General features: G+C 40.7%; 1 pseudogene; it reads left to right on the forward strand.

The window, feature by feature from the left end:
• The first annotated feature begins 235 nt into the window (after positions 1-235).
• Positions 236-1,730, forward strand: LOC149513923 (25S ribosomal RNA; annotated as a pseudogene).
• Positions 1,731-8,040: the final 6,310 nt, after the last annotated feature.

An 8,040-nucleotide genomic window follows, 5' to 3' on the forward strand; every position in this document is an offset into this window, starting at 1 on the left:
TAGTCTAAAGACATTAGTAGGGGCCTTGGGAAGAGTTATCTTTTTTGTTTAACAACCTGCCCACCCTAGAAATGGCTCAATCAGATGTAGGGTCCAATGGCTAGAAAAAGCACTGCATGTTGCATAGTGTTCAGTATGCCCCAACAGGTTTTGAAAATCTAGAGGATTGAGTGCTATCTGCACTCGATGGTACTCATAATTGCATCAGGTCTCTAAAGTGAATAGCTTCTTGTCAATGGAATAGTGTTGGCAAAGAAAGTCAACAAAATGGATCTATAACCTCGATAAAAGGATTAGCTTTGAGGGCTAGGCATAGAGGTCCCAGTCCCAAACCCATTCGGTGTTGGTGAACTACTTAAACTACTCCCATGGTTAGAGTGGGTCACTACGTATCAGTTGGGGGATGGTTGGGAATGGCACCCTCAAGGGCCTTTTTTAAATGACAAATAGTTTACTTAAAACTGGTATAGACAAGGGGAATTTGACTATTTAATTAAAACAAAGCATTGCAATGGTCCCTACAGATGCTCACGTAATGTGATTTCTACCAAGTGCTTTGAATGTCAAAGTGAAAAAATTCAACCATGCACAGGTAAATGGTAGGAGTAACTATGACTCTTTAAAGGTAGCCAAATGCCTCGTCAACTAATTAGTGATGTACATGAATGGATTAATAAGATTACCACTATCCCTGTCTACTATCTAGAGAAACCATAGCCAATGGAATGGCTTGGTAGAATCAATAGGAAAGAAGACCTTGTTGAGCTTGACTCTAATCCAACTTTGTGAAATGACTTGAGAGGTGTAGGATAAGTGGGAGCCCTCAAGCAAAATTGAAATACCACTACTTTTAACATTATTTTACCTATTTGATGAATCAAGGGCAAGGCATGACCCCTTATTTTGGGCCCAAAGCTAGCCTTGCTCGATTGATCAGGGTAAAAGACAATGTCAGGTGGGTAGATTGGCTGGGGCAGCACATTTATTAAAAGATAATGCAAGTGTCCTAAAATGAACTTAACGAGAATAGAAATCTCATGTGGAACAAAAGGGTAAAAGCTTGTTTGATTCTAATTTCTAGTATGAATATGAACTATGAAAACATGGCCTATCAATCATTCGAAATTTGAAGCTAGAGGTGTCAAAAAAGTTAACACAAGGATAACTAGCTTGTGGTAGCCAAGTGTTCATAGCGACATTGCTTTTTGATCCTTCGATGTTTGCTTTTCCTATCATTGTGAAGCATAATTCACCAAATGTTGGATTGTTCACGCAGCAATAGGGAACATAAGTTGGGTTTAGACTGTCATGAGATAGGTTAGTTTTACCTTACTGATGGCAGTGTCACAATAGTAATTTAACCTAGTATGAGAAGAACTATTGATTCGCACAATTGGTCATCGCACTCAGTTAAAAAGCTAATGGCATGAAGCTACCAAGCTTTGTATTATGACTAAATGCATCTAAGTAAGAATCTAGGCTAGAAGCAATGCACATGCCCATCACTCAATTGCCAACCTATAGTAAGGGCCCCATGGACCATAAGAGCAAATGTTGTAGGTATAGCCCTCATGGCAGACAGGCCATGCAAGCCTCTTGGAGCTTAATTCCCATCGAGCAATGGGTAGAATCCTTTGCAAATGACTTAAATACGTAATGGGGTATTGTAAAGGGTAGAGTGACCTTGCTACCACAATCCACTAAGATTCAGCCCTTTGTCACTTCAATTCATCCCTCCCCCCACCACACGCATTAAAGTCCTCTCACTTGATTTTTTTACACCACACCCTTTTAGGGTTAAAGATGAATGGTGTTCTCCATTGCAACCGATTTAGCCAAGTGATGAAATCCTTAGTAGACCTAACAGAGCATAGGCTAAGACAAACATAACAGATAGGACTTTCTAAAAGGATTTGGAAACTACTAAGGATAGTATAGTTCCCTATACAATTTGAACTGTTGATATATATCTCATGTAATCTCTTTTTACTTTTGGGCTTTATAATAGCCATTGGATTGAGTCAATCCTAGCCATTGATTCATAGGGCCTTCAATTATAAATAGAGGGCCTTCCCATCCTCATTTGATGTACACATCATAACTTGAATAATACAAGTTTTCTTTTTCCTATCTCTATTGTTCTCTTTAGCTTTCCATTAAACACCTTATGTGTAGCCTTGTTTAGCAACAACTTGGGTGGTTGGCCTTGGAGTACTGAGTTTTTGTGCACTAGTTCAACTAAAGGCTGATCTAAGACACCGAATGAGTCCATTCTCTAGTCTTGGAGTTGCACGAGTCGAAGCTTGAATCTTAACCCATGATAGTTGTTATTAGAGCAGGATTTACTTCATGGTTGTGTTTAGTTCACACTCAAAGTGTTCAAGAAAATGGTATCTCAAAGAAATGTTGGTAGCTAACAACTAGAGATCTAGGAGCCAACCTAAGGAAAAGGGAAAAAGGCTACCTTAAAAGACATGATGTCAACCATGACTAGCCATTTAGCCAAGTTAAAAGTGATAGTGTCAGACCTTAGGGAGAGGTTCGAGGAAACTAAAGAGGAGATCAAGGAAGGATTTCATGGTGCATTGAACAAAACCATCAACATGTTTACCCACAAGAATGAATCCTTAGAGTTCATGGTTAATGTGATGTGCAAAGAGAAGAATGAGCTTAAAGGGGAGCTCATAACATGTAAGGCAGCCTGTGTTAGCTATAACAACTAAGGCTTAAGTGGTAATTCCCAAGCCAAAGGAGTGTAAGGGAGCTAGGTCCACAAAAGATGTGGAAAACATTCTATAGGGAATGAAGCAATACTTTCAAGCCATGGGCATTGATGAGGATGCCACTAAGGTAAGTATACCTCTGTGTATTTGGTTGACATTGTATTGTTGTGGTGGAGATGTAGGTGTAATGATGCAAGCTATAAAGATGCTATTGTCTAGACTTGGGAAGAGTTCAAGGCGAAGTTTAAGTAGTAGTTCTACCCTAAGTATGCTAATGATGAGTCAAGGGTGAAAATTCATAAGCTTAGTCAAAGAGGCAATGTATGGGAGTATGTTTGAGAGTTTTTAGAACTAATGCTTCAAATTTCAAACCTTGGAGAAGAGAAAGGTCTCTTTTGTTCCATGGATGGACTCAAATCATGGGCCAAGAATGAGTTACAGTGAAAAGGAGTCAAAGATCTGGCCAAAGCCATGATAGCTATTAAATCTTTGGTAAAGATTTGGCCATAAAAAAGGTTTGAGTCATTCAAGCCAAAATGTAATGGCAGAGACTGATAGTCCAAGGAGGGAGACAAAGACCAATAGTCCAAAGATGGGGAGAAAGGTCGATAGGCCAAGAATGGTCAAGGCAAGCCACCAAATGGAAAGTGGAAGCCAAGGCAGACTTGACACCATACCCATCCCACCTCAAAGAACTCACATGTGCTACCCTCTTATAGTACACCTCTACCCATTGGCCATAAAGGTCTGGCAGCGTGCCTGTCTGCTAGCCCACTCATCTATTAGGCTCGATGGTGCCCCTCCTATGCAAACACCATCACATGATCTTTCCAGCCCATTGAGGGAAAATTGAAAAGCATAATGAATGCTACCAGCAAACCCTATAGTTTAACATAATAGTGTGATACAAGGCCCGTCAACCTTAAACATCCCTAAGTTTACCATGACCTAAAGAGACACCATGCCACACTCGTGACTTGATGATGCCTGTCCACCTAGACACCACATGTGCCTAGGAGTTGCTCACTTCAAACTAGCTAGACCCCCAATTGCATGCTAGCCAATAGGGTGGTGGAGAGTTGACACCAGTCATCCCCTATAAAGAGTGTAAGAGATTTCCTAACCATCATACTAGGAACCATAAGACTATCTAAAATGGAGATACTTTTCCATAGCCACCTCAAGGCTTTTTTTTCAACCAACTTAGTGCAAGGTGACCTATCTCTTAGCTACCATAATTCCATCATTTCACTTGTTGTTCCACTAACCCCCTTAAGGGTGCCTATATTTGGCTTCGATCGATAACACTTGATTGGCTACTTGGCACAAAGGTGCCTACCCATTGGCTTGCACTTACCCATGCATCTTGGGGCCTAGGGCTTACACCACCTGTACACACTATCACCAACATGTTTCAAGGCTTACATTGCCTGTGCATAGCTCTTGAACCACTGTCCTGACCACAAGGCCTTATCTATCGATTAGCTCAAGGTCAGTCAGGGTAGGACTGAGGCACACCATGGCCTAACCATGACACCAAGCACATGGGCATAAAACCTTATAGAAGAGCTAGATATAAAAATAAGTATGATTACTGTAGCACCAAGCAAAAAAGCTTCTAGAAGGTTTGAGGCATAGGCATTCTACAAATGAGCCTAGAACCTTATGGACTCGATGAGCCACAAAGTGTCTAAAACCAACTTCTTTCTTGAAATTCCCTAATCAACCTTATATGTATCTAGGGGCCTTGGAACCTTCTAGAATATATATAAGAGCCATACACTTGGCTCCTTAGTTTGGCTCTTTAGTGACCACATAAGCCATGGAGGCCCAAATATAAATAAGGGTGCCATCTTTCCCCTAAGACCAACTTATGAACTTGTGAACTTTTGAACCAACAAGCTATTCAAGCACATTTGTACATAGCCACATTGTTCTAGCAATAGAAATGATCTTGTGTTCTTTCACCAATACCTTCTTAGTGTGCTATAGTGTTCGATTGTCTAGGGTCTGACTAGTCCTGGGTGAGTGGCACACTCACTTTACTAGGTTAAAGGCTGATTTAGGCATATATGAATAGTAGTTTCTTATCTAAGGCCACATAGTTGCAAGGATTGATGCCCCTGATAGTTGGTATCAAAGCATAGTTTGGCGTACGACCCTAATCCAAGACAATGTCTACTTCCAAGATGAGCCACCAACACATTGAAGGGCAAAAAGCTTGTAAGACATGCACTATTGGAAAGGGTAAGAAAGGCACCAAAAGGGACATGATCTCAGCATTTGATGCTCAATTGGCCAAGGTTGAGTTAGCCATGGCTGAAATGCGAGACAAGTATGAAAACCAAATGTAGGAATTGGTCTTAGAAGAGATCATGGAAAAATTAAGGCAAACTCTTTCTAAAGAGATTGAAAGCCTTACCCATAAGAACTTTACCCTATAAGTCTTGGTGGAGGCCATGAAAAAAGAGATGAAATAGCTCAAGAGAAGGCTCTCCACATGCAAAGCAGCCATAGGGGGAAGCATACTCATAATAGCTACTAAAACTAGGGTTAAAGTTCTTAAGCAGAAGGAGTTCAAGGGAACATGGTTCATAAATGATGTAGATAACTTTTTATGGGGCATGGAGTAATATTTCCATGTAATGGGCATCAAGGAAGATGTTATTAAGATAAGCACCACCTCTATGTATCGTGTAGACATTGCACCTCTATTGTGGCATTGCAGGTTTGATGATGCCAAACACAAGGGTGCTACCATTAGTCTTGGTAGTTGCTTCGACCACTATCGACATATGCTTCAACCATCATTGGCATATGATAGTTGTTTGTGAGGGTAGTTCCATTAAACACCATTGACACATGTTGGGCCACATACCACGTACGGGTATCCTAGGTCAAGGTCGTGTACCATACATACCATGACTAAGTAGTTGGTGGGTTCAAGCACATCTTCATATTTCTACCAAACCAATGCTATTTTTATGGCTTGTAAATTCATATAAGTGCTCACTAGTCCCTGCATCTTGGCCTTGCTCAATGTTACCAAACATGAACACCAGGCTTAAGCATCGAAAGTCTTGATCACTACTTGTACTACTATTCTAGGCTAGCTTTCCATGACCTAAGCCTTCATTACACCTCAAGTCCTAGTCCCCCTAGCTGTTAGACCTTATCCTACTAGAATTGAAACTACTTCTTGACTCAAAATGAACCTTTAGTCCTAGACCAGCTTGTAGATCATGACAGATGCACATGCTTTAACCACCATCGACTCTCAATGACCCTTTCGACCACCATCAAAACATGTTAGCTCTTGGTCTCAGTGCATGCATAAACCATCATCAGTATATGGTAGCCTTTGGTATAGGTTATTACCTCAAACACCATCACCAAATACTGGCACTTGGTGTGGCATGTGTACCATAACCCTCCTATCACTCTTCTATCCCTTCCAAGGCACTTATCCACCCCTCAAGCTCTATTGACACCAAATGATGCTTGGTGCATGTGTTACAAGCTTTAGTCTTAAGCCAAACTTTTTATGTCCTTAGATAGGGAATTAACTCAATATGCTTGAGTCAGCCTATGAAACTCAAGTGTTTAACATAATTTTGTCTTATCAAAAGTTGTGTTGTAATATTAAGACTTCTAGAAACCCTCAAATTTGATCCTTCCAAGATTGTGTTTAGGCGTCTTCCATTTGGGTCTAATTATGTACTCGCACCTTAATCATTAGTGCCCTTGTGTCATGGTTAGGCCCTAGTTTACCTTGGTCCTACCATGATTGACCCTGAGCTGAGCAGCGAATGAGGCTTTATGGTCAAGATAGTGTTCCTAAAGCTATGCGTGGGTAGTGTAAGCCCCATAACATGTTGATGATAGTGGTGTTAGCCCTAGGCCCCAAGATGCATGGGTAAGTGTGAGCCAATAGGTAGGTGTCTTAAAGCTCGGTAGCTAATCGGGGCCTATTGGTCAAAGCCATGTATAGGCATCCTTAAATGAGTTAGTGGAGTAACAAGCGGAATGCCAGAATTATGGTGGCTAAGAGATAGGTCACTAGGCCTTGGGTTGGTTGAAGAAAGGCCTTAAGGTGGCTAGGGAGAAAAATATCCCCATTTCAGAAAATCTTATGGCTTTTGGCTAGATGGTTATGAAATCTCTTATGCTCTTTATAGGTAAACATTGGTGTTGGCTCTCTACCACTTTTGGCTAGGATGCAAATGAGGGCTTGGCTAGTCTAAAGTGAGCTATTAAGCACATGTGGTGTATAGTTGGAAGGGCGTTATCAGGTCATGAGTGTGGCATAATGTTTTTTCAAATCATTGTAAACCTGAAAAAAGTTGGGGCTAGTAGGCCTCGTATTTTGCCATTACATTAAACCATGAGTTAGATGTTAACATTTACTATGCCTTCAATTTTTCCTCAAGCTAATTTGATGAGTAACCAAGGATCATGAGTTGGTGTTTGTGTAAAGGGCACCATTGATCCTAAGGGATGAGTGGGCTATTAGGTAGGCACACTACTAGACCTTTAAGGCCAATTAATAAATGTGTGATGCAACTAAGATAGCACACTTGATTCCCTTAAAGTGGGATGAGCATGATGTAAAGTGCCCAACATATGGGCAGGTAGCCTAGAATGAGGTTAAAGGCTAAGGCCTTAAGATATAAGTTTCATGGGATGAGATGAGCCTAGTGTGGCTTTCAGTCGACTGCTGACCAGCATTTATGTTATGCCTTTGGGTTCAAAGTATGAAAGCTTTTGTACGATATGGGCTAGCATGGTGTTGGGTTCTTACCAGGCTATAATGAGATAAAATTATAAGAATAGGACTGTGTGCCCTTATGAGCAAGATGGGTCACTGCTCTGGATCTTAATGCATATAGACAAAGATAGGTGCATAGGGCCACCATAAAATTCATGGACTAAGAATTATAATGAGAGTTAGGTTCTTCCCTATTAAGTTTAGGAATGTGCATGTGACCTTATGGGGTTTGAGGCAAGAAGGGTTCACAAGTATGCACTTGAAGGATTAAAAAATGATTTGTCCATGGAGAAAAGGATTCATAAGAGGTTAACCTCAACTAAAAGTAGTCTTTATGCCATATAGACATGTGGTTTCTATCTAAAGAACACGTGGCCCATGACACATTGTATCAATGCCTAGTTTGGCTTGGCTATGGGACTAAAATGGCTTTAGATGCAAGCATGTTAACGATATATTAAAATGGTACAAAGCTTAAATAAAGCTATCAAGTTGAAAATGTGATATAGTGGCTATGTGAGCTCAAGAAAGAGCCATCAATATGTCCTA

Source organism: Durio zibethinus, chromosome 17 (genome assembly GCF_047325235.1).
Source record: "Durio zibethinus cultivar Kanyao isolate XHJ-2024 chromosome 17, ASM4732523v1, whole genome shotgun sequence".
Taxonomy (NCBI): domain Eukaryota; kingdom Viridiplantae; phylum Streptophyta; class Magnoliopsida; order Malvales; family Malvaceae; genus Durio; species Durio zibethinus.